Consider the following 27,381-nt stretch of genomic DNA (forward strand, 5'->3'; position numbering starts at 1 on the left):
TGTACCTCTACTCTCCAAGGTCTTCAGTATGCAATATGAATCCTCTCTTGCTGGCAAAACTTTTCCTCACTGAACTTCTCTTCTAAACCTTATAGTCCTTCAAGACAGTAGTGAAAACTCATATTCTGCCACGTATAAATCCTTCTTTCTCATACTTCTTTTTGTCACCACTACACTGTAAGTTCCTTGAGAGCAGCTAAGCCACATACTCAGGCTTTACTGTTTATAGCAACTAGAACAGTATTTCATTTGATACCTATAAATACCTGAGTAAATTTTCTTGTGATTTCATCAACTATAAAAAATCGATCGTCAATAAATATTTACTGAATAAATGACTAGACTGATAAATGGTAGTAAGTAAAACTGTATTACTGTTACTGGTAACAGCAAATAAGACTACTGATACTTTTAAGAAAAAGATACCCTTTCAGAGCACACAGTTTAGAACAAGCAGTAATTTTCACTTCAGTCTCCTTAAGATTTCTGAGTCTCCTATTGCCAATCACTTGCACAAATAGAATTAACAGCCCTCAAAATTAACAGTTATTCAGCTTTGGCTAGGTTATAAACATTTTTAGTTACATCTATACTGTCTTATAATTATAATCAGAAACTCAGATGCAGGTAACGAGCTCCTTAGGAATCCACTTAAAATTGAAGGAAATCTACCTTAGTTTCCTGGAAGATTCACTAATCTTTTGGAAAGACATTTTCTATTACCATTGGTATAAACCAACTTTCAGACCAACTCCAGGGTCATTACTTTTTTTTTTAAATTATCTATTTATCTATCTACCTATTTATTTGTTTATTTGCAGGGGGGAGGTAATTAGGTTAATTAATTTACTTATCTGGTTTTTTGATGGAGGTACTGGGGATTGAACCCAGGACCTCCTGCATGCTAGGTATGCAGCTCTGCCACTGAGCTATACCCTCCCCATTACTTAGTTATTTTAATTTCTTACTCAATTTTCTCTTCTCCAACCAAATGTCAGTCTTCACTTCTCTCCTTTTTGGAAAAAAACACCATCACTCCCTCAGACCTCTCATTTTCTAAACCTTGATTGTTAGATTATTCAGAGATCCTGGATTAATCCAATCAGGAAAAATTTGTTCAGACAGCCCATCTCATTTATTGATTCATTACCTTCAACCCTGAGAAAAACTCAGGCATTTAAAAGTTTAGAAAGGGATACTATTTAAGTTGTGATTCATGTAACTAGCCTGAAAAATTGATTAAGTATAAAAAGATAATTTTTCATCACTGTATTTGTAAAATACAGCCTTCTGCTTATATGTTGGAATAAACATCAGAATGTAAATGATAGTTTTTTTCCCCTTGCTTCTTATTGGTAACCTAAAGGCCGGTGAGTAAAACTTGGTAAAATATAACAAAACATATCTTTACAGGGCTGGCAGAGCTAAGAAAAGAGAAGAATGCAAAACAAAATAAAACAAACAGGACACAAGAGTGTGCTTATATTAAGGGGAGAGGAACATGCTGAATGAGAAAAAAACAAAATGGCTATTCATATTTATGTTTCAAATGTGTCTCAAGAACCTGCATTTACAGATTTGATAGTGAAAAATAAGTTTAAAATCATACTTTCTTCTTACAACTTCAGGAAGTTGACCAGAACTAACCTCTTACATAATGACTAAGGTAGCATATACATTAAACTGGCAGAGGAAAGCAAGCAGCCATTTTCACAGAAATAGTTTCTTGTTTTAGTTCACGAGCTTTACCTCTGCCCCAAAAGGCAATTGACTGATACAATAATACTGTGAGAAATCATTTCATTGTCTGGTAGCTGCCAGGTATGTTCCAGAAGAAAACTTTTCTGCCTTTACAGATTTTAATTATCTATCTCCACCTCCACCAAATCAGTAAAGGTAAATGCTTTGTAAACATTTTAGTCATTGAGTAGGTAAAAATAGCACACATCAGTATTTTATATAAAATACTAACTCCTCAAAATAATAGTAAGACAATATTCTTACATTAAAAGCTCTAATATACGTAACTTTCAACTTAACATCCAAACAATGAGATACACCATGACGGCTTCATTTAAAAATTTTTTTTTTAAAGATAAGCGACTTTTTGTGTCCCTGCTGCTACATTATTAGTTATCATTTTCTAAGCTTAATTAACTTAAAATACACTAACAGCATGTATATTTAAAATGTACTATGGTTAAATGCTACTTAGAAGAGCCAAAAAAGAAAAGGAAAGAGACTGAAACTGGTTTTATGCTCTAGTTTAAATGAGTGTTACTTGGTCCAACTGAATGACCAAGGACTGCCTCACACACACACACAACCCCACACAAAAGGAAAAGAAAAAAAATTCATCTAAGCAGTGAAAAGTCTCAGCAGATAATCATATAAGTGAAACTCACTATTTATTTAGGTATCAAATATAAAACTCACTGATAATTATACTAGGAAATATTAGAAAATCAAAAAGTAAGATAATGAGTATATAAAAAAGTCAGGGAGAAAGCTAGTACACTAATCAGGATTACTGGGTAATAATATCCCATGAGAACAGTCTGCTTAAAAAACAGGTCTGGACTACACGAGATATTCTTTCTCATTTATAGAGAAAATTATATAGACTTTTTTGGAATGAAATAATACGAGGAAGTAGTCTGTACAGGGCTACAAGAACCTCAACAAGAGAATCAAATTCAGACTAAACTCACTTTGAGAGTTAACTCTTAGCTTGCTTCCCTCTTCATGCACATCTCCATCATTTTACTTAAACTTTTTAAAAACAGAAACTAAAAAGGTATTTGAGGCAGTTCAAATAACATCCTCATTTATGTTATGGTTATCTCTCATTTAAATGAAATCTTTCATTTAAAGAAATAAAGGCATAATGACAGATTCTCTTACTTTAAAAGGTCACATAAGATCTAAAAATAAAATTAATTCACTAACTGGTTAATACAGGTATATGCATATGATGAAGTGCCTCATACTTAAAAGAATGAAGCTCTTTATGTACTGACACAAACCAGCTGCTAAGACAAATTAAGTGAAAAAAGCAAAACACAGGAGTGTATATAGTATACTAGCATTTCTATAAAAAGGGGGTTGGGGGGAAGAGTACATACATCATATGTGCTTTTGTATGGACAAGTAAGAAACTGGTTAACACTTGGGTGATTGGAGGGTGCTGGCCAAACATGACTTTTTGCTGTATTACATTTTATGTGTTTTGAATTATGGACTATCTGAATTACTTATTAAAAAATAAAACTGGAAATATAAAAAGAATTCTCCTTTCTTCCATCTTCATCAGATGTGATCTCTCTTTCCTTTGATTGTTTTCTTATGACATATATTCTGCCTTATTAGTCATCATGTCCCCGAAAGTTCCTTGAGGGTAGAGATACGACAGTGTAATTCATCTTTGGATTTGCTGCAGCTTCTGGCCCAGTGTATAAAACACAGTAATAACAACGATGAATAACTTATAAAGTAATAAGAAATATTTGCTGAACACTTGTGACATGCCTGGCATTTAGTATGTATTAACTTATTTAATTCCCACATTTCTATGAGGTAGATATTTTATATACACTTATGACCAAGGAAATTGAGGTATGGAGAATAAACTTGCCGAAGGTTCCACACCTAGGAAGTTAAAATAAAACTTAAAAATAAGTATCTATCATTAATTGAATCCCTAAGGAAGTACTTTATAATTATCTCACAACCCTATAAAGTAGGTGGTATTATTCTAATTTAACAGATAAGGAAACTAAGGCTGAGAAAGATCAAGAGACTTCCGGTAGGTCGCAAAATTCCTACAGTAGGCACATTACAGTAGTGGCAAGAGCAAGATTCAAACACAGGCCTAAGACTGCAAACCCACTACTCCTTCCACTAACTACATTCTTTGCCATAGTATGTGCTAACTGAATATTTGAGGTATCACAAATTGTGTCTCAAGTGATAATGTAGGGATGAGAAAAAAAAGCCCTTCATTGTTTTCATTCCCCAACTATCTACTATATTTTTAAGTTCAAATATGAGCTCTAAGTATTCAATAAAGAAGCCATCACTGGAAGTGACACTGTATATCAAGAAAGATATGGTTACAAGATTATGTCACAGGCTGGATATAAACAAGTTTATATAACCATAGCTGATATTTATGGAATAAATAAAATTATAAATTTCAGTGATACACTGTAAGCATTAGGTTACAAGTATATAATTTTTTTCATTGTATATAAAAAAGGAAATTTTTTTAAATGAGCTGAAGTGGGGGATACACATTCGGTTTTACTATAACCATATTATACTCCCCAAAACAAAACCTAATGTTTTAGAATGAATGACAAAACAAACATTTTTGTCTCTTCTCTGTGAAGAAACAAAAATTCTATTAATCAGATGTAATCAAGAAAATGAAAATTTCAAAAAGCAGAAAAAGGAAGGTGCCATTTTATGAATCAGGTTTCTAAGTTTCCTTAGGCTCTTTGTGGGAAAAAAAAAATTCAAAAGGAGTTTTAAATTTCACAAGAAGTGTCCTCTTAACATTTTTCAGTCAATTTTTGTCAAAGATTCATTGGCTTTCTGAATACATGTCCATTAAAAGAAAAAAAAGGTTCAAGCAGATTTAACTAATTTTTGCCGATCTCTAGGAAGGAGCAGAAGTATAATTTAGTACCATGCTAATAAATACTCAAACATTAATGAACATAAAAATCTGAAAAATTTAACCTGAAATTGCTAAGAATTGCAGGCTGTGAATTTATAAAACAAACAAACAAACAAAACTTAAAAGATCTTTTGGATAAGACTAAAGAAAAACCCATTGGAAAATCTTTTTTTAAAAAAAATTTCAGAAAGGAAGAGTCATTGTCATACATTCTCTGTAAAGGAAAATAAATTTTACTCAACTTATGCTGGCTTGCAGAAAATCCTTAGGGAAAATCAGTGATCTACATCATCATCAATACTATAATTTCTTCAGTATTTGGAAATAAAACCATCTTCCCAATCCTTATGGAAAAATCATCTTTATTACATCTTATTAATTTAAGTTTCTTATCAATGACAAATTGCTAACGTGTTTTAAGACTTGCAATACAGCAAAGTAGGTTTTGGAAAAGTGACTTGCATACAGAAAATCAGAAAACAGTGCTTCTAATACCAATATTTATTCCTAACAAGAAACCTTGTATCAATCACAATTCTATCATTCTGTGACAGGTATTTTAAAAACAAATAACCTGTTGATATTTTGCACCACCTAAAATAACTGTTCGGCTTTACTTTCAAATCAGGAAATGAGCAGTTAATGTAGAAGATTTCAATAGCTGGCAACCAAAAGTATCTTCGATACTAAATCTTTATAAGACAGAACTGATGCAAGCTGAGACTAGCATGATACTCTAACTTCTGAAGGTAAGACAAACTTAAATAGGTCATATCCCAGGTCCTTCAAAATTGTCGTTTAATCTTTGATGTGCCAATGACTTTTCTGCTGTCCCTTTTTCCCAACAAGGAAAAAAATAAACCTTGTGGCTTAAATTATTGTCGGTCTGTGGCTGGGGTTACCTACTACATGCCAGACAAATAATGGACACTTTAAAACATCTATTTTTATAATTAGTATTAACCAATCTCTTATTTACGATTAGACACAAAGATGTGAGAAACATGGTAGGGGGTGCGAGGTGAGATCCAGAGGATCCAAACGCCAAAGGCACGGCTGGCCAAAAGAAAAAAAAAAAAAAAAAAGGTGATGTAAAACAAAAGTACATCGGCTAATATTCGTTTCAACAGTGTTTCAGAATGATAGATCTCAAGTGATAATTACCTTATTGAAAAGGGTTAAAACCGAAACTATTTTCAAACATCAGCTTCCCTTTTACAAGATCCCAACAGTTTTTTTTAAAGTTATTACAAATACGTTTTTCTTAGTACCCCCTTCCTCCCCAAAAGAATGCATTTCCATGACTACTAACTTTGAAAAAAAAAGAGGGTGAGAGAAAGAATCAAAAATTATCCTAAAAAGCGCGACTTCTCATCTTCCCATCTAAGCAGAAAAGCACAGAAAACAGCATTTTCCCATTGGGGTGGGAGCGGGGGGAAAGGGCGTGAATAAAATACAGCACGAGAGGAAACCTTGGGTTTCGAACTTTATTGCACAAAGAGAGTGGAGAGGAGAGTAGGTCAGACGGAGCAGCGCTTCCCCTCGCGAGGCGGGCATGGCAGACACGGAGGCGACCGGGAAGGCAGGCACCTTCACCTCCTCTGCCCTCAACTGTCGCCTTCTTCCTCCTCCACCCCCCGCGGGCACCCCGGCGGCGCTGCCCTGGCAGACGGCGGGCCGGGTCGGGGGCGAGGCGGGCGGCGGGGGCCGGGCGAGCGGCGCGGGGGGCAGCGCTGGGCCGGGCCGGGCCGGCGGGAGGCCTCCCCCGGGGCGGCTTCGGGCTCCGGGCTCCCGGCTCCGCGCCCGGCCCGGCCCGGCCCGGCAGCGGCGGCGGCGGCGGCGAGAACGCGGGCGCCAGCTCGCCGCGGCCGGCCGCCCGCACACACCCCCGGCCGCCGGCTCCCACCCCGCCCGCCGCCCCCCGCCATGAGCGCCGCCGCTGGCTGCAGGCAGAGTCGCTGCCGCCCCGGCCGCCGCTGGCTCCAGTCCGCCGCCATTATTCTTTGTTCGCTGCGAGCGGCGGCGATGGTGTGGGGCTCGGGCGGAGGCTCCATCTTTACCGCGGCCCCTCCTGCGAGGGGAAGGCCCCGAGCGCGGGTGTCCGGCGCCTCCCCGTCCCCCCTCCGTCCCCCCGGCTCTCTCCGGCTCCTGCCTCCTCCTCCTGCTCCTCTTACCGGTGGTACAAGCTCCTCCGTCACTGCTTTCGTTCGCGGCCCGGATCTCGCTGGAGTTTTATTCTCTCCCCCACGTAACACACCGCGTCAAACTACACCTCCGCCGCGTCACTCACCAACACTCCGCTTCTCCCAGCCGCCCGGGCCACAGGCAGCAGCAGCCGCCGCCGACTGAGGACTCGCAGCCAGGGAGCCAGCCAGCGCCGCCCAGTGCCGAGTGCGCAGCGGCCGCGTACGGAAACAGCCGAGCTCGGCCCGGAGGAGCTTGAGCGGCCCCGCCCTCTGCGCTGGAGGCGGAACTTGACGAAGACCTTCGGGTTCCTTCGGGCTCGGCAGAGGGGTTCCGCGGGGAGAGGGAAGGCGGAGGTGGGCTGGGGCGGGCGGGGGGTGGGGAGGAGTGGTCTGAGTCCCCCCCCACTACCGCGTATCGGCGGATAAAACCGGCGGCGGAAATTTGTAGGAAGAAGTGGGGTTTGTGTGTGGCCCTGTGGGGAATTCCCGAGGGGTGTCGACGCTTGATGGAAACCCCCGCGCGGGCTGCCCTTGAGGCGGTAAGCGGCGGGCTCTAGGGCGGCTGCGGCAGGCCGGGCCTGGGCCCCGGCGCGCCGCCGCCCCCGGGAACTTTCAAAAGCTGCGGGGAAGAGGGAGACTCGCCGCCGGGTTGGGGCCACAGCTCAGTGCCGGAGTCCTGGGAGCTGGAGAGGAAGGGCTGCTGCGGCTCTGTGGTCGCCCGCGAGGCCTGGGGCCTGGGCGGGGCACTGGGACGCGAGGCCGCGGCGGGGACGGGGCGCGGCCCGGGGGCGTCGTGAGGCCCCGGCGGGGAGGGTTTTCCGCTTCTCTGGGAGGCCGGGCTGCCCGGCTCTGCGAATCCGCTGAGAAGGCTGGTGGCCGCCGGAGGGGCTATTCTATTCCGGGGGGCGGAGGCACGGGGACTTGGCGGCACCTGGCGGGTTTCAGCCCCGCAGCGAGGGCGGCCGGGCCCGTAGGTCACATCTGAGGCCTACTTCGGCCTCCAAGCCAAGACCTGCCCTGACTGAGGTTGCCCTTGGGCACCTTCGAAATGTCTTCCCCTCCTCCCCCACCTACCCGCCTTTTTTTTTTTTTTCCTGGCACCATCCTGTGTCGCTTTCTTTTCACAGCCGTTTTTTTACAGCTCTGGTTTGCACGCGCTGCACCTTTTTCTTAACCTCCCCACCCCCCGTCTAAACCCGTAGTGTGACTTCCGTTGCCTCGAAGCTGCTGCAGCTGCTCTCTCAGAGGTCATCCAAGACCACTATCCTGACTTTCCATTATGCTTTTTTTTTTTATTGAACTCGGCAGCCCTCTCCTCGGCTTTCGTGTCTATTATAATTCTCTTTCTGTCCCTTAAAGAAAACGTTTGAAAAGCAGAGCGGATTCAAATCTGAGCACCCGCCCCATATTGATTTCTTGTTGAAAAGTGAGTTCCCTAGCCTGGTATTCTAACCTGGTACTCTAGATCCCGTCCTGCTTTCTCTTTGGATTCAAGAACATCCCCCTTTCCTTCCGTTATTTTCAACTTTTTCTTCGCTACTGGCGTTTCTGTCTAGTATTTGAATATGCTTCAGTCTCTCATTTCTTTGAGAAGACTTCTCTCTTTACATCCCTCTGCAACCGCAATTGTCTCACCCCATGGACTTTCTCTCATGTCCCACTCCTCAGCCGTTTCCAGTCTAGCTTTTGTTCTTACCACACACCTGAAGCACCTCTGAATTGTCACAGACAAGCTTCAGCCCTCATCTTACAAGATCTCGTTGTGGCATCTTACACTATTGCCCACACCCTCATCCACACATCCTCTTCCCTCTGCTCTTAGCATTTTCCCCTTCCCTCTCTGGTCGTTCTTTAACAACCAGTCTCTCCTCTTTTAGCCAACTCTTAAATACTGGAATCCTGCTGAGGTGAGCTCTCTTCTTAAGTCCCACCATATGCACTTTCCTAGGTGGGCTCATCCTTTTCCAGTAGCTTCAAATACCCTCTGCCAAAGACTGTCCCACTCATAACTCAAGCCTAGATCTTGCTCTTGAATTCTAGATTTATATTTACAACTGCCTTTGCTATACTTTCATCTGGATGACTAGGGTGTGTCAGACTCAACTCATATACCATATTCTCTCCAGAACCCTCGTGTCATAGCCCTTGGATCAGTAAAGGGCATCATGTCCATCTACTCAGTCCAGAAACCTACAACACCCCAACACGTGTCAGAATCACCTTGACCTGCCTTCAAAAATTAGATTCTCTTGGTTCTTATGACCACTTTTTTTTTTTTTTTAAATCCCACTCGAGTCTAAACTACCTTTATCTCTTGCTTGAAGTTCTGCAGTAACTACCATCCAGGTCCTATGAAACTGCTTCTGGCCCTTTCCAATTCATTTGTCATACTGCAGCCAGAGTCATTTTTAACAAATACAAATCTGATCAAGTCATTACCGTGCTTGAATTCCTTCAGTAGCTTCCCTTTGCTTACTGAGCACAATCCCAGTCTTTATCATGTAACCAGGCCCTCCATTATCTGGGCTTGTCTTCTCTCCAGCCTCCCCAGTGGTCCCCCTAGCTCTCTGCACTCCAGTCATATTAGTCTTTTTATTTTTTCCAGCCTCTTTTCTCTTTTTTTCTACTGTTGGCTCTCACCTCAAGGTATTTATACGTGCTATTCCCTCCCCCTGGAATTCTTTTCTGTCACACACTTATCCTATCTAACTGTAACTTAACTCTTTCTTTTCTGATTCAGCATACTTCTAATTATTTGTTTAATGTCCACGTAAAGGTCTCTGTGGGTAGGGACCATGTCTGTCTTGTTCACCACCAGCATTTCTCCACCCCTTGTATCCCCAGCACAATGTCTAGAATGTAATGGTGCTCATTAAATATTTATTGAGCAAATAATGAATATGTGGTCCTGGGCAAAAATTCTTAATATTTTTGAGTTCAAATCCTGGCTCAGCTACTTACTAGCTGGGTGACTGGGCATACTTTTCACTCTTGTGCCTCAGTTTTCCCATCTATGAAATGAAGATAGTAATAGTGCCTCCATCATAGTGTTATTTTGATAATTAAGTGAGACCATTCATGGAAAGTGTACTTGACACAATGTTTGACATGTCATAAATGTTAATTAAAACGTTGCCTGTTTTATTTGTGTATCTCACTCTTGTGTCAAATACAGTTTCAAAATTGAGCTTAGCATCTCCCTGCTCTTCTTACCCTGGCCCTATACATGATTCCAAAATATTGGAATTATTTATTCATAGCCTATACGTACTACCCACAAAATAATGGAACTTTTTTGTGTGTGTGTTTGTAAAATTTTCCCATATTCTTCCTTTCTATTCACACTGACCTTCATTTAGGCCCTCTTCATGCCTTAGTTACTTTTGCTAACTTCTAGGTGCTTTCTGAGGGCAGACCCACTTCCCCTAATCACTTGTGCCCTACTGTCAGAGCAGTGGGTCTCAAACAGTTACTAATTCATGTATTCTCCTTAACTTCTATTCTCCTGGCCTCTGTTCTCACCTAAATTTGTTATTCATTATTCATTCAATCATCCATTCAAGCGTGAATTATTTTACTGAACACTTTGGATACACTTCAGATTTGAAATGTAGTCTCCCAATTTCATGTTCACTCTGGCATCTTCAGAAACCATAGAAATGAGCTAGAAATGTCAAACTTTAGCATCCTTTTTTAAAATCTCTGGGGCTTGGAAGCTACTCCCATTTTTGACTCAATTTTTCACTTGGAAATTGGGGAGAACAAAGAACACATGGATATACGTTGACCTGGTATAAGATAGGTAAGATAGATCACTGCCTTGAGAGAGGTCCAGAAAAGGGGGACAGTCTCATGAGATGATTATAAAAGATTTCAAGGAGAAAGTGGTATCTGAGAGCTTTTTTCTAACCACAGCTTCCTTTTCCTGTTATTTTTCTCTCTTGCTTCCGCTGCTGAACCTAATTTTCACCCTCACTGTGAACTCAAGTTCCATGAACCCTGCCTATTCTAGTTCATCACCTCTCATGACTTAATTTGTTTTCTTTCCTAACCCCAAGGCCATGGTGACCTATTTTATTTATTCTAAAAGTACCAGTTGAACACCTACTTTGTGCCTGCACTCCCCAGATTGGGGCTATAACAGTAAATAAAACATTATTCCTGCTCTGAAGGGTACTAGAATAAAATTTTCATTTTTCTTTTTTGTTCACTCCTTCATGCTCTTTTCTGGTCTCATGATTGCAACTTTCAAAATTATATCTTCTCCCCAAATCACTCTCCCAGACTCCAGACTCATTTAAACAACAACCTACTCACACCTCCACTTGGATGTTGTCTTAGTGCTGGTTTTTCCAGAAAGCAGAATCTGAGGCAAAGGCTTTGTGTTCTTAGGGAGTACAAACCCAAGGGCAGGAGGGCAGGCAAAAGAAGTGAGTCAGGAAAGGGGATTAAGATTCAGTCAGTGGATGCTAACACTACTGTCATCCTCAGCACACACATACTTCCATTTTGTGTGGGCACCAAATGGACTCTTGTGTGAGCTGTGTGGTCTAAGAAAGGCAAAACAGTATTGAGTGGTTACTGCCTGAGGGTGGTCCGTCATGGCAGTGGGGACAAAATAAGTGGCGAAAGGCTCATAAGCAAGGAAGTCAAGGGGATCCTAGGTGCTATGGACGTGTCTAAGAGACATCTCAAACTCAGTATGTCCAAATTTGAACTAATTTTCCCTCCCACATCTGTACCTGCAGCCTTTCCCATCTTAATTGCTGAGGTTAGAAATCTTGTTACGATTCTTAGTACCTTCCTTTCTCTCACATCCTGAATTTTTCCTGTAGGAAATTTTATTGGCTTTTATTTATCCAACAACTGACTACTTACCACCTCCACTGCAAGTGAGCTGGGTGTACAGTACCTTCATCTCTTGTCTGGATTACTGCAATTGCTTCTAAATAAGGTCCCCTACTTCTTCCTTTTGTCAGACACAAGCTACACTCCTCCTTAGCACTTTGGGGCTGTTTCAGTGTTTAAAATGTTCTTTTTCCAGATAGCAAGAGAGCTAACTCCCTTACCTCCTTCAGGTCTTTACTGAAATGTCACTTTCTCACTAAGGTCTTAACAATACTCTTTAAAATTACAACTTGATACCTAACTCAACCACCTCTATTTTTTCCTGTGTCACTTATTGCTGTATTCAAATATACTATCCATTTTTACTTCTTTTTATGTTTATTGTTGACTGGCTCCCCTGCTAAAATACACATTCTAAAAAGCATTGTCTTTGTTTTGTTCACTGATACATCTCAAACACTTGGAACCATACCATGATATAATAGGTGATCTCTGTATCTTTGTGGAATGAATCTCCAACTTGTCTATGTTCAGGCAGTTCATACTGTTCAGATTTATTTTCATGGTTGTTTTTGCAGTTAAAATTAAGAAGTATATGATAGATTTCCTTCTCATTTGGTAAGATTTCCTATAATCTTGATGTAACAAATATCAATGAGTATTGCTGGAAGCAATTGAAATCCTGGACACCCCTCTACCTATAACAGCAAAAAAAAAAGGGGGGGGGGAGGGAATAACCCAAATGTCCCCATACGAAACAGTTAACTATTTAATTCAATTTTTGTCCCTTACATGTACACTGTTAACATTACGTTGGAACTGTTTATTTGTTTATCTGCATCCTTTAGTGAACCGTGGGCTCCTTTAGGGCAAAGTTTTGTTTTGTTGAACTTGCATCCCTAGTAACTGACATGATAAGCGCTCAGTAATGTTTCTTGAATGAAAGAATGAGTGGATGTTTAGAGATACTCCAGTGCTGGTCAAGGAAGAGGTACCCAGCCCAGCTGATTAAAGCGTCTGTTCTGCTTAGCAGCTCTTCCCCTGCAGCGCAGAGAAATGCTTGAGACTTCATAATCAGAAACAGTGCAAGGTGGAGTGTTGTCAGTGCTTATGAAGTAATCCTGTGATTTTAAGTGTACTTTCCAAATAGTTTTCCAACAGAGAAGATAAGGCACTGATCTGTTACATCTATTTCTGGTCTGTTTACTAGTTACAGTTCCCTATGTGAATTAATATATTGCTTCTTACAATTAATCTTCAACAGCAACAAAAAACTCTCCACAGCTACTTTTTCCTCTAGCTAATGACCCATTTTTTGCTGTCTTTACAGTAAATATCCTTGAAAGAGTTCTATATTTACTGTCCCAATTCCTTTTTTCTTATTTTCTGTTAAATCCACTCCAGCTAGCTCTTGCCCCCAGAACGAAACTGCCCTCCATGTTGCTTAATCCAATGGCCTGTTCTCAGTCTTCATCTCACTTGATTTATCAGCAGCATTTGACACAGTGGATCACTCCCTCCTCTCTGTAACACTTCCTTCACTTGTTACACTTGTTTCTTCAGTGTTCCAGGGCACTTCACTCTCCTGATTTTCATTGTGCACTACTGGTCATTGTTCTCAATCTCCGTTGCTTACTGACCTCTTAATACTGTAATGTCTCAAGACTCTGTCCTTGGACCTCGTCTGTTTCTATACTCTCCCTTAGTGATCTCATTCAGTCTGCTGGCGTTAGATGTGATAAATATGCTCACAACTCCCTAGCCTCAGGTTCAGTCTTGTATATCCAAGAAACTCTGTGTCTCTACTTGGATATTTAACAGACCTCTCCATTTTATTACATCCAAAACTAAACTGATCTCCCCTCTCAAAAACCTTCTCTACTTCTAACCTTCTCTATCTCAGTTAATGGCAACTCCATCATTCCCATTGCTAAAACCTACTCAGCAACCCTTTTACACCCTACATCCAATCTGTCGTCAAATCCTGTTGCTGTCTCTTCAGAATGTATGACCACCCTTCTTATCTCTACTGATACAGCCTTGGTCTAAGCCACTGTTACCTTTTAGTAGGATTTTATATCAGCCACCCTTAACCTTCATTCTTTTCCCAGCCCAGCAGCCAGAGTGATCCTTTTAAACCATAAGGCTGACCACACCATGTTTCTGTTCAAAACTATCCAGTAGGTCGCCATATCACTCAGAAAAAGCTATGATTCTTACAACTTGGCCTGCAAGACCCCACTTCCTCTCTGATCTCAATTCCTGCTCTTCTTCCCCTACCTGTCTCTGCTCAGGTCCGTTGACCGCCTTGTTCCTCAAACACGTTGGACACACTCTCCTCAAGTACTTTACATTTGCTATTCTCTCTGCTCAGGATGCTCCTTCCAGATGTTTCCATGTCCTCCTCACCTTCTCAGGTCTTTGCTCAGACATCCCCATTTCTGTAAGGCCTTCCCTTACTACCCTGATGAAAGTCGTTCACCCTGTACCCCACCTTTGTCTTTGCTGTTTTGCCCTCCCATTCTTCTTTTGCTACTTTATTTTTCTCCAGAGTACCTATGCTATGGTATGCTGTGTGCTTAACTCATTTATTGTGTTTGCCTTTTGTCTCTTTTTTCACTGCTACATTCTTAACATCTAGAATAGTGTCTTGTGTTTAACGGGCACTCAAATGTTTGTTGAGTGAATGCAGTTGAAACTCTGAATTTAATATTAATATCCTGGCATTGTTTTGTATAAAAAGGTCTCCCTCAGGCTGATCATCTCTGTATGTATCTATAAATGTTGTTTCTGTATTGCAGCCTGAATCATGGTGGGTCCACCAAACTATTGCCTTCTTGTGGGGCCTGATTTCAGCATGACTGCGCTCTCTGCCATCTCTGCCTCAGTTCCATATAGCCTGAACGAGGTGAGGACCTCTTTGAAGCTTTCTGATCTCCCCACCTTCCAGAGTCAGAACTGAAGAACTGATCAACAAGATTCTGGTTGCTTTTAATTTCTATTTTGTGGACCAAATGGTAAGCTGCTAGTACTGCTGCATTCTCATTTTCCTTGTGACTGAAAGCAGTACCGCGTGAACAAAGTCAAATGGCCTCTTATTCTTCTAGAAATTACAAAAGGCCAGTGGATGGCAATTAAAACCAGTAGCAGTGGGGGAGGGTATAGCTCAGTGGTAGAGTGCATGCTTAGCATGCACGAGGTCTTGGGTTCAATCCCAAGTACCACCATTAAAAAAAAAAAACTAATAATAAATAGACCTAATGACCTCCCCTTCTCCCCCAAAAAAGCAAAACCCGTAGCAGCAACAAGTGAAAATTTATTGAGCACTTACTTTGTGCCAGGCACTGTTCTAGACACTTTTGATTTATTAACTAATTTAACCCTCATAATAACTCAATGAGGAACATATTAACAGCAGGAGCATTTTATAGATGAGTAAGCTGAAGCATAGAGGGGTGAAGAAATGTCTTCAAGGTCTTAGACTAGCGAGCGGCAGAGTCAGTGTGTCAATCCAGGCAGGCAGCCTGGCTCCAGAGCCTGCCCTCTTAGCTACTGTGCTCCACTGCCCACCTGTAGAATGAAAAGTAGGGGAGGGAATTTACTTTGAGAAGAAAGCAAAGTACTTATAATTTCATCATTGTGAGTCTGTCATTCTGAAAGCACCATAGTAACCCACGCACTTTCTTCTCATATCAGTTCTATTGCCATTTTCATGCATGACACAAGAATCAGGCTAACAAGCTTCCAGGATCCCCTGTCGCTCTTCCTAGGCAAAGGAGTAGGCTCCTTGAAACACTCTGCCTAACCACTCCCCTTCATCTTTGCTGTACTAGTTCCTACTCTTTAGCTGAGCTCTGAAGGGTGTTAGTTCCTACTCTTTAGCTGAGCTCTGAAGGGTGTGTCATGAACTCTGATCACTCTGCCCAACTCCCCACCCCAGTCTGGTTTAAGTGCCTGAATTCCATGTTTTGGTTTTCATCAAAGCACCGATCACCCTTACATGTCATATTTATTTAATTTTCTAGTTCCCTGCTAGACCGTAACGTCTGTGAGCAGAGATTGCGTCTGCTTTATTCACTGATTTATCCTTAATGCCTCGTATGGTGTTTGGCACATTGTAGGACTGCAATAAAATTTTTTTGAATGAATAAATATAGAATATCTGCAATCAAACCCATGCATGAAAGTGAATTTTCTTGTGACCAGACTGGTCCATCTTTTTAGAAATGGGGAAGATAATTTTCTTTTAGTCTGTCTTCCAGCTGTTGGATTTGCCATAATGCTTGTTTTCAGTTAGTTCCTCTTTCTGCTTCAAGTTCAACTGACGTTAAAATGCTATGTGGTCAGTGTCTTCCTGGGGTCTTTCATGTATATATATATATATATGCTAATTTAAATTGAGATAATTTCTTTGGGTTTCAGCTTCTTCAGCTGTACAACCATGATACCTAATTGACCTGTGCAAGATCAAACTGTAAGTTTGAGAATTGGGGTTTGAGTTTAGAACTTCCAATTCTAAATTTAGCTTTCTTTTTTTTTTCTTTTTTTCATATGTGATGTTGTCTTTCTGTTCCCATCTTTGATTCTTGTCTGTTAATCCATGGTTAACACCCATATTACTGAGTGACAACCATATTTTTTGAGCTTATAAACACCTTCTTCAAAAAAGTTTTTTTCCCCACTCATTTGTTCTGTTTTCCACTTTTATTCATTTTCTTCCCATTTCTACTCAGCCAAATTCTCTCCTAAACAGTGTTTATGAAAACATTTCTGGGGCCTATCCTAATCTCATGTATGGGTTAAGGGCTTCAGTGATATTTAGTTATTTCTATTATTATTCCTACACTATTATTATATCTACTTGAGAAAAAAATATGAAAAGAGTCCCAAAGATTGGAAACAGGACAAATACCATTTGGGCTCCTGATCAAACAAGATGATTGAACACGTACTTTTTGCTTTGCTCATTCCTGGCACCCACAGTAGAGGAGTAAGGAGTATAAACCCTTATGGTAGTCAGAATAATGGTTCCCCCTTAGATACTCATGTCTTAATTCCTGGAACCTATGAATATGCTATCTTACATAGCAATAAGGACTTTGCAGAAGTGATTAAATTAAGGATTTTGATGCGGGGAGATTATCCCGGATTATTTGAGTGGGCCCAATGTAATCACAAAGCTCAATATAAGGGAAAGAGGGAGGCAAGATAATTAGAGTCAGAGAGAGAGAGAAAAATTAGATGATACTCTGCGGCTAGCTTTGAAGGTAGAGGATGAAGTCACAAGCCAAGGAATGCAGACAGCCTGTAGGAGGTAGAAAAGGCAAAGAAATGGATTCTCCTCTAGAGTTTCCTGGAGGAATGCAGCCCTGCTAACATGTTGATTTTAGTCCACATAGATTGATTTTGGAATTTAGACCTCCAGAACTATAAGAAAATAAATTTGTGTTGTTTTAAGCCATTAAGTTTGTGGTAATTTGTTACAGCGGCAATAAGATACACAACCCCTCAAGGACAAAAGAACAGAAAAGCAGACAGTGGCAGTTGAGAGAATTCAGCACATGTTTAGAAAATGGGATGGATAGAAGAGGTGTAACTGACTTGGCAGAGTTGGGGAAACTGGTACCTAAATATGGATATGGATGAGAAGGAAGCCAATTTGTCCGACAGAAACCTAGAATGGTTCAGGAATTAGCAGCCATACCTACTTTATCCCATTTTCAGAGCCCAGGAAAAGAGTACAAAGAGAGACCTACAGAACATTTGTCCAAATATTTAAAAGTTATAAATCAAGCTAACAAACTGCTAAGTAAAATATATTCAATTATTCTATCTTGAGAAATGCAAAGAAAGGACCTTCATTTGGGGGTATTCCAGTGAATTTAAGGAACTTGTTCAGCATGAAAGAGAGAAACCAATAAACTGTACAATCAACCAACCAACTAGAAGTCTGTTGTACTGAGATGAGATTTAGGCAAGTAGTAGAGAGTTTTAAATTAGTGATATGTGCTTAGGAAACAGTTAAAAACAAAAAAGGAAATACAGTTATTAACTCCAGGGAAAAGAAAACTTTTGGCAGGAGAGGAAAAATAATCAGTTATTATATGGCTCAAATCTAACTAGAACACAGGGTTCTAATAATGTAAATATTCATTATTAATCTAATTAAAGTTATGACAGATAGTAAAAGGAGCATGTATGTGGTGAGTGTGCAGAGGAAGAGGAGAATAAATCTTCATTTCCATAATGAAAAGTCAATGAATAATGCCTAAAGCAGAATATCAAGTTACTACAATTAAAACATGTTGTATAGACATATGGAGGTCAATTCCAAAGAATTAGCTAAAAAAAATTCACCGTGGCTGTTTGGGGAAGGGTAAGTATTCAGTGAGAGGGCAGTTGACTGCAAACTATGAGCATGTATAACTTTAATAAACTAAATTCTTATTTAAGAAAAGGAATAAAAGATGATCTTAAGGGGAAAAATATTGAAGATACTTTCCTGGATTTGAAAAACATGAGCATGGAGATAGAAAGAGTTACTCAGATCTCTTGAAAAAGGGATGTCAAAGCACATGCCCATAAAATTTTAGAACATCCAGTCAAAGCCTCTGGGAGGGGATGAAAGTACATACAAAGGAATAGAAGTGAAAACAACACTGGTCTCAGCAGCATCACTGGAAGCTGGAAGACGCAGTCTTGATGCTTTCTAATTCTGACGGAAAATTATTTCAAATTATTATTTTCAGACACGTTAGGTCTTCGCCTGTCATAAACACTTTCTCAGGAAACTACTGGAAGGTATGCATTACCAAAATGAGGGAGTAAAACCAAAAAAAGAAGACCTAGGAAACAAGGGTGTATCTGGCAGCTTAGGCCATGAATGCAGTAAACAAACAATACCAAACTCTCCATAATTTACAACATAAGCCTATTTCTTCTCACCCAACGTGTCTACTGTGTAATTCTACTCCTTGTCACCTTCATAATGGGACCCAGGCTGATGGAAGAGCCTTTATCTGAGAAATTGCTAGTCTTGTGGCAGAGGGAAAAGAGATGATAGATCTGTTTCTTAAATTCCACCTTGGAATATCTTTGACCAAAGCAAGTCATGTGGTCACTTCTGAATTTAACAAGGCAGAGATGTAAAATCCTTCCCTAGAGTCATAGCCAAGCCTGATGTTTTAATCAGGAAGTTTTAATCGATCCCAGTACAGGAGCAGCAAATATTTTGAATGGTTAGTACAGTCTATCTCAAAGGGAACCCCTGAGTAGAAGAGAGGCAGAGGAAACAGCCAGGGCAGCAGCTGTGATGGGGAGGAAGAGGAGAGCTCTAGGAGGAAGATCAGGCTGGGGGAGGGGGACTGGCATTGATAGCCTGTCTGACAGGTGTGATTGTTAGGTAGCTGGGCAGCTATCTGCCATTCCAGGTAGGCATTAGAAGACAGGGAGAGGTGGGGAAGGAGACTGCTGTTTTCTCATTAGCTTTTTTGGTATGAAGTGAGTTAAATATATGTAATATAATAATTTAATATAAATTTAAATTATTTTTTAAGTGGATAGAAATTAACTATATTTTGATGTGTTTGTGTATGTGCTGCTGTGATGTTTTTGTCCTGTGTGGATATGTGTGCTATTAGGACAGTTCTTTTCAGACTGTAGTTAGCAATAGTTTGTTACCCATTTGCAGCAAGGTAGGTATAGAAGTTGAGAATAAGCATTTATAAACTTTAATAGCAATTTGACAGAATATTTTGTGTCTGTTGAAATCAATAATGTAAACTTTGAGTGCTTATATTTTGTATTCATTGTTTTTAAAAAATTTACTTTTCTGGTAACTCATTTCTACTGTGTTTTACAAAAGTTTGCAGTGGATTGGAAATTTTAAAATTTGTTCCTTCACCAAAGTTTTAGAAGTGCTGATTTAGGGTATAAACTTAAGAATTTAGGATGAATATATTTGAGAATTATTGTGCTAGAGAAGTCAGCAAGTGACTAATGCCACATTTTCTGACCATCCTTCTTCCGCCACAATTATATTTATGACAGTTTTACGTAGAAAGAACAGAAGCATATTGAGGTCAGCATTTCCCGTCCTTCCATGGTAAAGCTGTTTTCACTATTTTCCTTTTCCTCCATCTTGCTCTGTCAATAAAGCACCTGGAAAGAACCCAAAGAAAACAGTGGTTTCTTCCAAGAAACCATGGGAAAACAGCATTAGTAACCCTGAGAAGGTGGAGACATTTGGCTTTCTAAGGATAACAAACTTTCTTTTTTGCAGCCCTGTCCAAATTCTGTATTCTTGACTGCACTACTCTCATACTAGTGTTAATTATCAAGTATCTAAGACATTAGTGATAATAATATAAAAAGATAGAGATTCTCTGGCCTTATTAAGTTCTTAATTCCCTTCCCTTCAGACTTTATGCCCCTGCTGCCTGATGCTTATTAAAATAAAACGTCCACACTAAATGTCTTTTGGGGCTTAAAAACTGATGCTTTTCTGTAATAAAGCATCAATAAAATACATTTTACTGAAGTAAAATACAGTTTATCATAGGATGTGTTTCAGAAGTACCAGAGCACATTTCTTCTCCAGAAGAGTAATGTTTCTTTCAATTATGGGTAAAAAGGATAAAGTGGTCGTTAATTCTGTCAATCTTAATGCCGACATTCACATGCATCTTTATACAACTTTCCTGATCTCTGTGTTAGTTGTGGTTCAGTCATGTATATTGCCTTGGTGACACTGGAAAACAACACAGCTGACTCATCCCTAACAGGAATTATTACTGCCTAAACTCAGGTACAGGATACAGCAGTTCAAACCACACTCTAAAAGCATCCCATCTCTGCATAGTGAAAGGCTATCAAGGCTATCAAAGGTTAGCTTATGAGGTAGGAGTTACCATATCTCCTAAAACTAACTGTATCAAGGTATCTGGTTTGTGTGCTTCGATACTTAATGAGTGATTCTCAAGTTTTCTATCTTTTTCACAGACAATACTTTTCCATCAATAACATCTGAAGGTGGAGTCAGGGAAAGGACGCTATTTTCAAAAGTTTCTCCCACCTAGACTTTTATGTCCTCCTTACCCTCCCTCCTTTACAAGGAATTTAGAAAGAGTTTACTTGTTTGAGTATGTAAGGAAGATGGAGAAGGAGAGAGTAAATCTTTTTCATCTGTACACATCCCTAGGCCACAGATGAGAGTATGAACCTTTAAAAAAAAAGGATTGCTAGTGTCCTTTCTCTGTGCAGACTTTTCTTAGCAAGGAATCTAGTCCTTTCAGCTAAATTCTTATATTTTAGTATTTGACACACATTTTTAAAGGGATCTGTCAAAAATGACAATGATTTAACATGTGTCTGTAAACTGCATTAAATACAGTGTTGCTTCTCCCAGAAATATCTCCTTGCCAACTGAACTTAGAGGATTCACATGCTCATGCCTCCACTGCACAAGCAGATTTTGTATCATTAGGGTCTTGCATTTGTAGATCAGGAAAAAACTTTGTTTCATTCTAATGCAGTGGTTTGAGGAGATACTGTCACAGTTCTGAGATCTCTTGAGATGAGAGGTCCCTAATAACATGCATTCTCAAACTATGAATAAGGGTTATAAACATCAGTGAAATGGAATTGAATTTGCTAGAATCTGGTGTGCTCACAGCCCTGATTCTTGACAGCCCTAATTCTTATTCTGTGTTCACCTAGTCTCCCTGACTTGACTGATCTTGTTCCAAGATGGACTAAATCTTTTCTTCTTTTTTTTTTTCTTCCACCTCTTACCTCCCAGTACAGTTACCCTGTATAGATTCATGTAATGAATCTGCAAATGTTATTGTTTAATACATTATTGTCTAATGCTCTGTAAATGTCACTAACGTCTACTCTGTGCTACATTGCTAAATAGTTTTTGTAACTGTTTTGAGCCGAATCAGTAGAATGCTTTTGTAATTGTGTATCAGAGTTTCTTGTATTTTTTTTCTGGGAAGCCAGAACTGAATCATTTTTAGGACTTTTATATTATTAGTCTATCTTCTAAGATAGACTTAAGATTTAACAATAGTCCAAGATTTAACAAATAGCTTATGCTCTTGTGACCTACATGATACAAAATGTGGAAAAGCTATATTCAAAATTCGCCCTGAATGCTTCACTGCAGCCCAGGAATGTTTACTGGAATTGCCCGTAATATAGCACGAAGCCGAAGGAGTTTAGGAAACACCCTCTCTCTTCCCATTAGGGCTTGTCCCAAGTTGTCGCTTTGCTGTCAGAGCTTGCTGCACACAGAGGCAGGGCACCTGGCACGTGGTAGGAAGTCAATCATCCATTCATGTGTTGTCTAACCCATTAGACTGTAAGTGCCTCAAGCAGGGACAAAGGTTTACTCCTCCCTTTAGCTCAGCACCTCCTTCAATGCCTGCTTTTGACCTGAACAGAGGGAACCAGGCAAAACCCAAAACACAGGACACAAAGGACTGGAATTAGAGGTCTATGTGTAGCAGAGAGACCCACCAAGCCTTGAGTAACATGGAGCAGGCATGGAAGACCCACGCTAAAGATTTCATTCTTAAAATTCTTAAAGGTGAGGAAATATTAAATAAGAAGCTGATTTTTTTTTTCGGGAAAAAAAATAAGCAAAGTACAAAGATTGTATGAGACATACAGAAAACATGCAAGTTTTCTTCACTGTTCTGAGTTTTCTCTTAAAAGGGGGGAAATTGGTAACTACAGGATTGTTGTGAGAGTGAAAGAAAAATCTCCATGTATAGCACTTAGTACTGTTCCTGGCTCATTGTAACTAGTTAGTATTAGGTTTTTTTTTTTTTTTTATAGTATTTCATTGTACCCAATTAAAAGACATTTTTTGTTTCACTAAGAAAAACATTACCCATTAAACTATTACATGATGATTTCTTTTCACCAAAATTATTTTCTATTTATTGAAAATTTAAGTCTATTTAGATGGATTTTTAAAATCATATTTTATTCTCAGGCCATATATAAAAAGGTAAATGTAAACAAATTGTTTAAGATAGTTCTAGAACTTTTTCATTTTCAGAGTCTAATTCCTCACAATCACTTTTTAACTCAGAGACATTGAGTTCTGTGTTTTTTCTCACAGTGTTGTCTGGTATCAAGTGTTGGGAATTTGAAATGAAGCACTTTGAAAATGTGCCCCTTGGCTGAATCCCAGATTTTCTTTCAAACCACTGACATCACTCTCCATGTGCTTGTTCCATCTTACCAGAAAGTGTCAACAAAGCACTTTCAGACAGCAACAAAAGTCATATTCTTTTGTGGTTCCTGCTCTTCACATCCTAACCTGCTTCTTCCATGATCTTCCCATACTAGTTCATGACCACTCCATTGTAGTAGTTGCTCAGGACAAAATCCCTGGAGTCATCGTTGGCTCTCCTCTGTTTGTTACTCCCCATGTCCATCCCACCATGATTCTAAATCCAAAATACTGCTCTCACTTGCTCCTCTCTACCACTGTGTCTCTGGCCTGAGGCATCATAGTCTCCCCTCTATAATTACCTCCTAACAGGTTTTTCTGCTTCTGTCTTGGCACCACTGCAGTTTTATTCTCCACACAGTGGCCTGGGTGAGTCTTGCAAAAATAAGTCAGATCTTATGTCTCTCCTCACCTCAAAACCCAGCAATAGTTCCCTGTTTGATCAGAGTAAAAGCTGAAGTGGTTTTAATGGCCCCTAAGCCCTACATAATCAATGTTCCCTGCTTCACCTCTCTTTCTCTTCCACTCCTTCTGGAGCATTTTGCTCCAGACTCACTGGCCTCCAGGCTGTTTCTCACTAAGCATACTCCTGCCTCAGGGTCTTTGCTCTAGTTCTTTCTACTATCTGGAATCCTCCTCTTCCAGGACCTACAGAGTTAATTTACTCACTTCCTTCTAGTCTTTGCTCAAAACTCGTGTTCTCACTGAAGCCTACCTTGGCTACTCTGATTAATCCTGTATCCTGACCCTTCCTCTGTACCCTAGTCCACCCCAGCCTCCTTAACCCACTCCACAGTTTCTTTTTCCATAGCATTTAGCACTATAACATAACTATAAAATTTACTTATTTATTACAGTTTATTGTTTATTATCTGTTTTTCCTCATGAGAGTAGGCATCTTTGATTTGTTCACTGATGTTTCCCAGGTGCCCAGAATAGTGTCTCATCGGCATTCATTCAGTGCTTGTTGAATTGTACTGAATTGTGGTAAATCCCGTGACTTAGGTCTGCACGAGGTGCCATGGCCAACACTGAGCAGGCTAAGACTTTGTGAAGGACCTGATGCCTCAGCTTATCTTTTAAGGATAAATACAATGAGGCAGCTAAAGGAATCACGAGAAGCAGTGAAGTTACAGATGCAAAGTACTCCCTTGGGTATTGTTTCAGGTGGATATTTAGATTGGACGCTACCTGTTGATTACAGTTCCAGGTATGGAAGTCAAACCCCACTGGTAATACACACTTTGCAAAAACATTTTCAGCAAAGCCTATTTCTGTCTAGGTGTATTGCATTATCATAGGGAATACTGGTAACATTTCATGGTCAGACTATGTGCACCAGGAATTTCAGTTTGATCAGGCAAAGTGCCAAATCTTTGTTTTGGACAGCAGAGTAATCAGTAATGAAAATGTTAAGGTTCTGCTAGCCAAAATAGTGGCTAGGGAAGCTTACAGCCAATATACTTAGGAAGGAATGTAACGATGTACAGACTTCTCTCATCTGAGGTGCTCCTTCAGCATTGACCAGGGGTTGTCCTTGGAGACAGAGCCTTAGCTATTTTGGTGTCTGGGATAAGATACAAATCCACTCCTATTTTTGTAACTTATGATGTATGATTTATGTGTTGTTAACAATTTGTGCCATCTGGTGGCTTCATATTTAAATCATTATTCTTGATAATTGGATGTCAAGCTCAGTGGTTTCTAGCTGTTGGAGGAGAGTATGTGCTGTCAACATGTAAATATAACACACTTCAGACTTGTGCACTCTTTAAAATGTTTTCTTGTGCCCTTTAAATTTCAGTAGGTAGATGCAAAGCTCTTTCTGCCTTCCTAATTTTGACTCTTTCCATGGAATCACCTAACCTCGTTCTCTGGCTGGCATGCAGTAATCAATACACATTATTTAAATGACTGAGTCAAATATATTTTGATCCAGAGAAACATATACTCTAAGCCTCAAGGACTTGAGGGAAACTGAGCTTAGTGTACTCTTTTATATCTGAAAAATGGGGCTCACTGTAGTACCTATGTCAGGCTTCATGAGAACTCTTATATGTCATAAAGGTTAATGTCAGTCTTTGCGTATTTATTTTGTTAATAGACTTATTTTTTTTAGAACAGTTTTAGATTTACAGAAGTGAGCAGATAGTACAGAGAATATATACATATATCCCTTCCCCTCACCCCATTCCATGCCTGGTTTCCCCTGTTATTAACATCTTACATTAGTGTGGTATGTTTGTTACAATTATTGAACCCATATTGATATAATATTAACTAAAGTCTGTAGTTCATTCAGATTTCCTTAGTTTTTCCCTAATGTCCTTTTCTGTTCCAGGATCCCATCAAGGATACTAGGTTACATTTACTAGTCATGTCTTCTTAGACTCTCTGTGACAGGTCCTCAGACTTCCCTGTTTTTGACGATTTTGACAGTTTTGAGGAATACTGGTCGGGTATACTGTAGGATGCTCCTCTGTTGGAATTTGTCTTTGGTACACTTTACGCTATATACAAGTACTGGTTATTATTATCATTGCTTCGTATTCAGACTACATTGTGGAACAGAGGTAGGATATGGTAGGGGGATAGTTTTGCTGGACATTCAGTATTTAAAAGAAAGATTTATTTGAGGCTTGATCATTTTACCACTGCTTAAAGACTGTGGAAAAAATGTGGTTTGCCTACATCCATCCTTCTATCTGTCTATTTGATTCAGTAAATAACCTCCAAATCCCTATCGTGAGAGTAGAAGTATATTGGATGCTGGAGATTCACTGATACACAAAACAAAACTGCCCTCATGGAGCTTTCAGTCAAAGAGGGAGACAATAGGTAATTGAAAAAATAAACAACCTAAAAGATAGCTTATGACAAGTGAAGAAAATAAAATATTCTTATATTAAAGAATATCTCAGCTGCTGAGGGGAACAGGGACTGCTTTATTAGAATGATGGGATCAGATTTAACTGTGAGGGGCAGAAAAATTAAAAAAACAGAAGCTTAAGATAGGAATTGCTCTCTCATGTTCAGGAAGTCAGGTAATCAGTCCAGAACTAATTTGGCAGATCATAGTATCGGGGTCCTGGGCTCCTTCCATCCTGTTGCTCTGCTCACATGGCTTTGTTTCCCAGGATCACCTCATCATCTAAGATAGTTTTTGGAACCCCAGCCAACACATCTGAATTCCAACAAGCACAAAGGTGAAAGAGACAGAAAAGGGAATACCCCCTTTTCTATTTCTGCTTACTTCTTGCTGGTCAGAACTTAGTTGTAGTGTAGCCTTACCTAGTCTTTATCCAGGTGGCCAGGTACGCAGTTCAGAGGTTTTATTGCTATAGAACAGTGGTTCTCAAACTTCAGCATGCATCAGACTCACCCGCAAGATTGGCTGAAATGCAGATTGCTGGCCCCATCCCCAGAGTTTCTCTTCCAGTAGGAGGCCAAGAACCTGCATTTCCAACAAGTTCTCATGAGTTGTTGATACTTCTGGTCTAGGACCACACTTTGAGGACTACTGTCATAGAAGAAGGGAAGCATGGATGTTGGTGTGGTCTCTGATTTGGAGCATAATTTGGACTTTGATCATTTACATTTTTGTAATGAGACATTATGCTTTCTGAGGTCAAATATCTCATCTTTGATGTACCAAATCTGAGTAGCTGTACACAATTTAGTCATTTTTGGTTATCTACTTCTAGGTAACAAATTACCCCAAAACACAGTAGCTTAAAACAGTAATTTGCTTCTGATTCTGTAGACCTGCAATTTGAGCAGGACTCAGAGGAGAAGGCTTGCCTCTGCTCTGCCTGTGTTGGCTGGTCATGACTAGGGCTGGAGGATGCAACATGGCCTCACTCACATGTCTAGGGGTGGCTGTCAGGTGGGTCACTCGGGATCCTCTAAGAGACTCTGCCTAACTAACAGTACAGCTTGGACTTCCTCACATGGAGGTTTGCAGCTCCATAAAGATGCCTAGAAATCACACTGAATGTCTTCTGCCAAATTCTATGGGTCAAGTGAGTCACAAAGCCAGCTAGATTCAAGGGGAGAGGAAGCAGTCTCCACCTATTGATGGAAAGAGTAGCAGAGTCATATTGAAAAAGAGCATGCAGTCGAGGGGGGTTATTGTGTGTCTCTGGGAATCGTCTATCATAGTTGGGACTGAGAATGTCAGTGTTACAGCAGGAATTCCCTAATAATTGTAAATAGGGTCATAGACCTGTCAATCAATGTGTTTTATCCCTAGCAGGACTAGAGTATGGTATGAATAAAACACTTCGAAGATATTTTTGTGCTTTGATAGAAAAGAAGTGTGACAAGACCAAACAGGATTTTAGAAAGGTTTTTTTGGTTATTGAAAACATTTTTTATACCTTTATCAATGTAAAAGTTCACACACGAGGAGAACACAAAGT

General features: G+C 40.0%; 2 protein-coding genes across 11 annotated transcripts in view; one reads left to right on the forward strand and one right to left on the reverse strand.

Annotated features, from left to right (window-relative positions):
* Positions 1-7,251, reverse strand: part of CREB1 (cAMP responsive element binding protein 1) — a 58,131-nt gene extending 50,880 nt beyond the window's left edge. For 5 of the 8 annotated variants that reach the window (XR_004320019.1, XM_032479976.1, XM_032479973.1 and 2 more), the window contains exon 1: positions 6,856-7,062. The gene's annotated coding sequence lies outside the window, so the exon portion shown is untranslated. Of the gene's footprint in view, positions 1-6,855 lie in introns of all 8 variants that reach the window. The other 3 variants (XM_032479977.1, XM_032479974.1, XM_032479978.1) reach the window with 3 other exon arrangements.
* Positions 7,252-7,270: 19 nt separating this feature from the next.
* KLF7 (Kruppel like factor 7) overlaps positions 7,271-27,381 on the forward strand; it is a 390,342-nt gene continuing 370,231 nt past the window's right edge. For 2 of the 3 annotated variants that reach the window (XM_032479985.1, XM_032479988.1), the window contains exons 1-3: positions 7,271-7,406; positions 14,517-14,623; positions 16,138-16,189. The gene's annotated coding sequence lies outside the window, so the exon portion shown is untranslated. Of the gene's footprint in view, positions 7,407-14,516; positions 14,733-16,137; positions 16,190-27,381 lie in introns of all 3 variants that reach the window. The other variant, XM_032479987.1, reaches the window with a different exon arrangement.

Source organism: Camelus ferus, chromosome 5 (genome assembly GCF_009834535.1).
Source record: "Camelus ferus isolate YT-003-E chromosome 5, BCGSAC_Cfer_1.0, whole genome shotgun sequence".
In the NCBI taxonomy this organism is placed as follows: Eukaryota; Metazoa; Chordata; class Mammalia; order Artiodactyla; family Camelidae; genus Camelus; species Camelus ferus.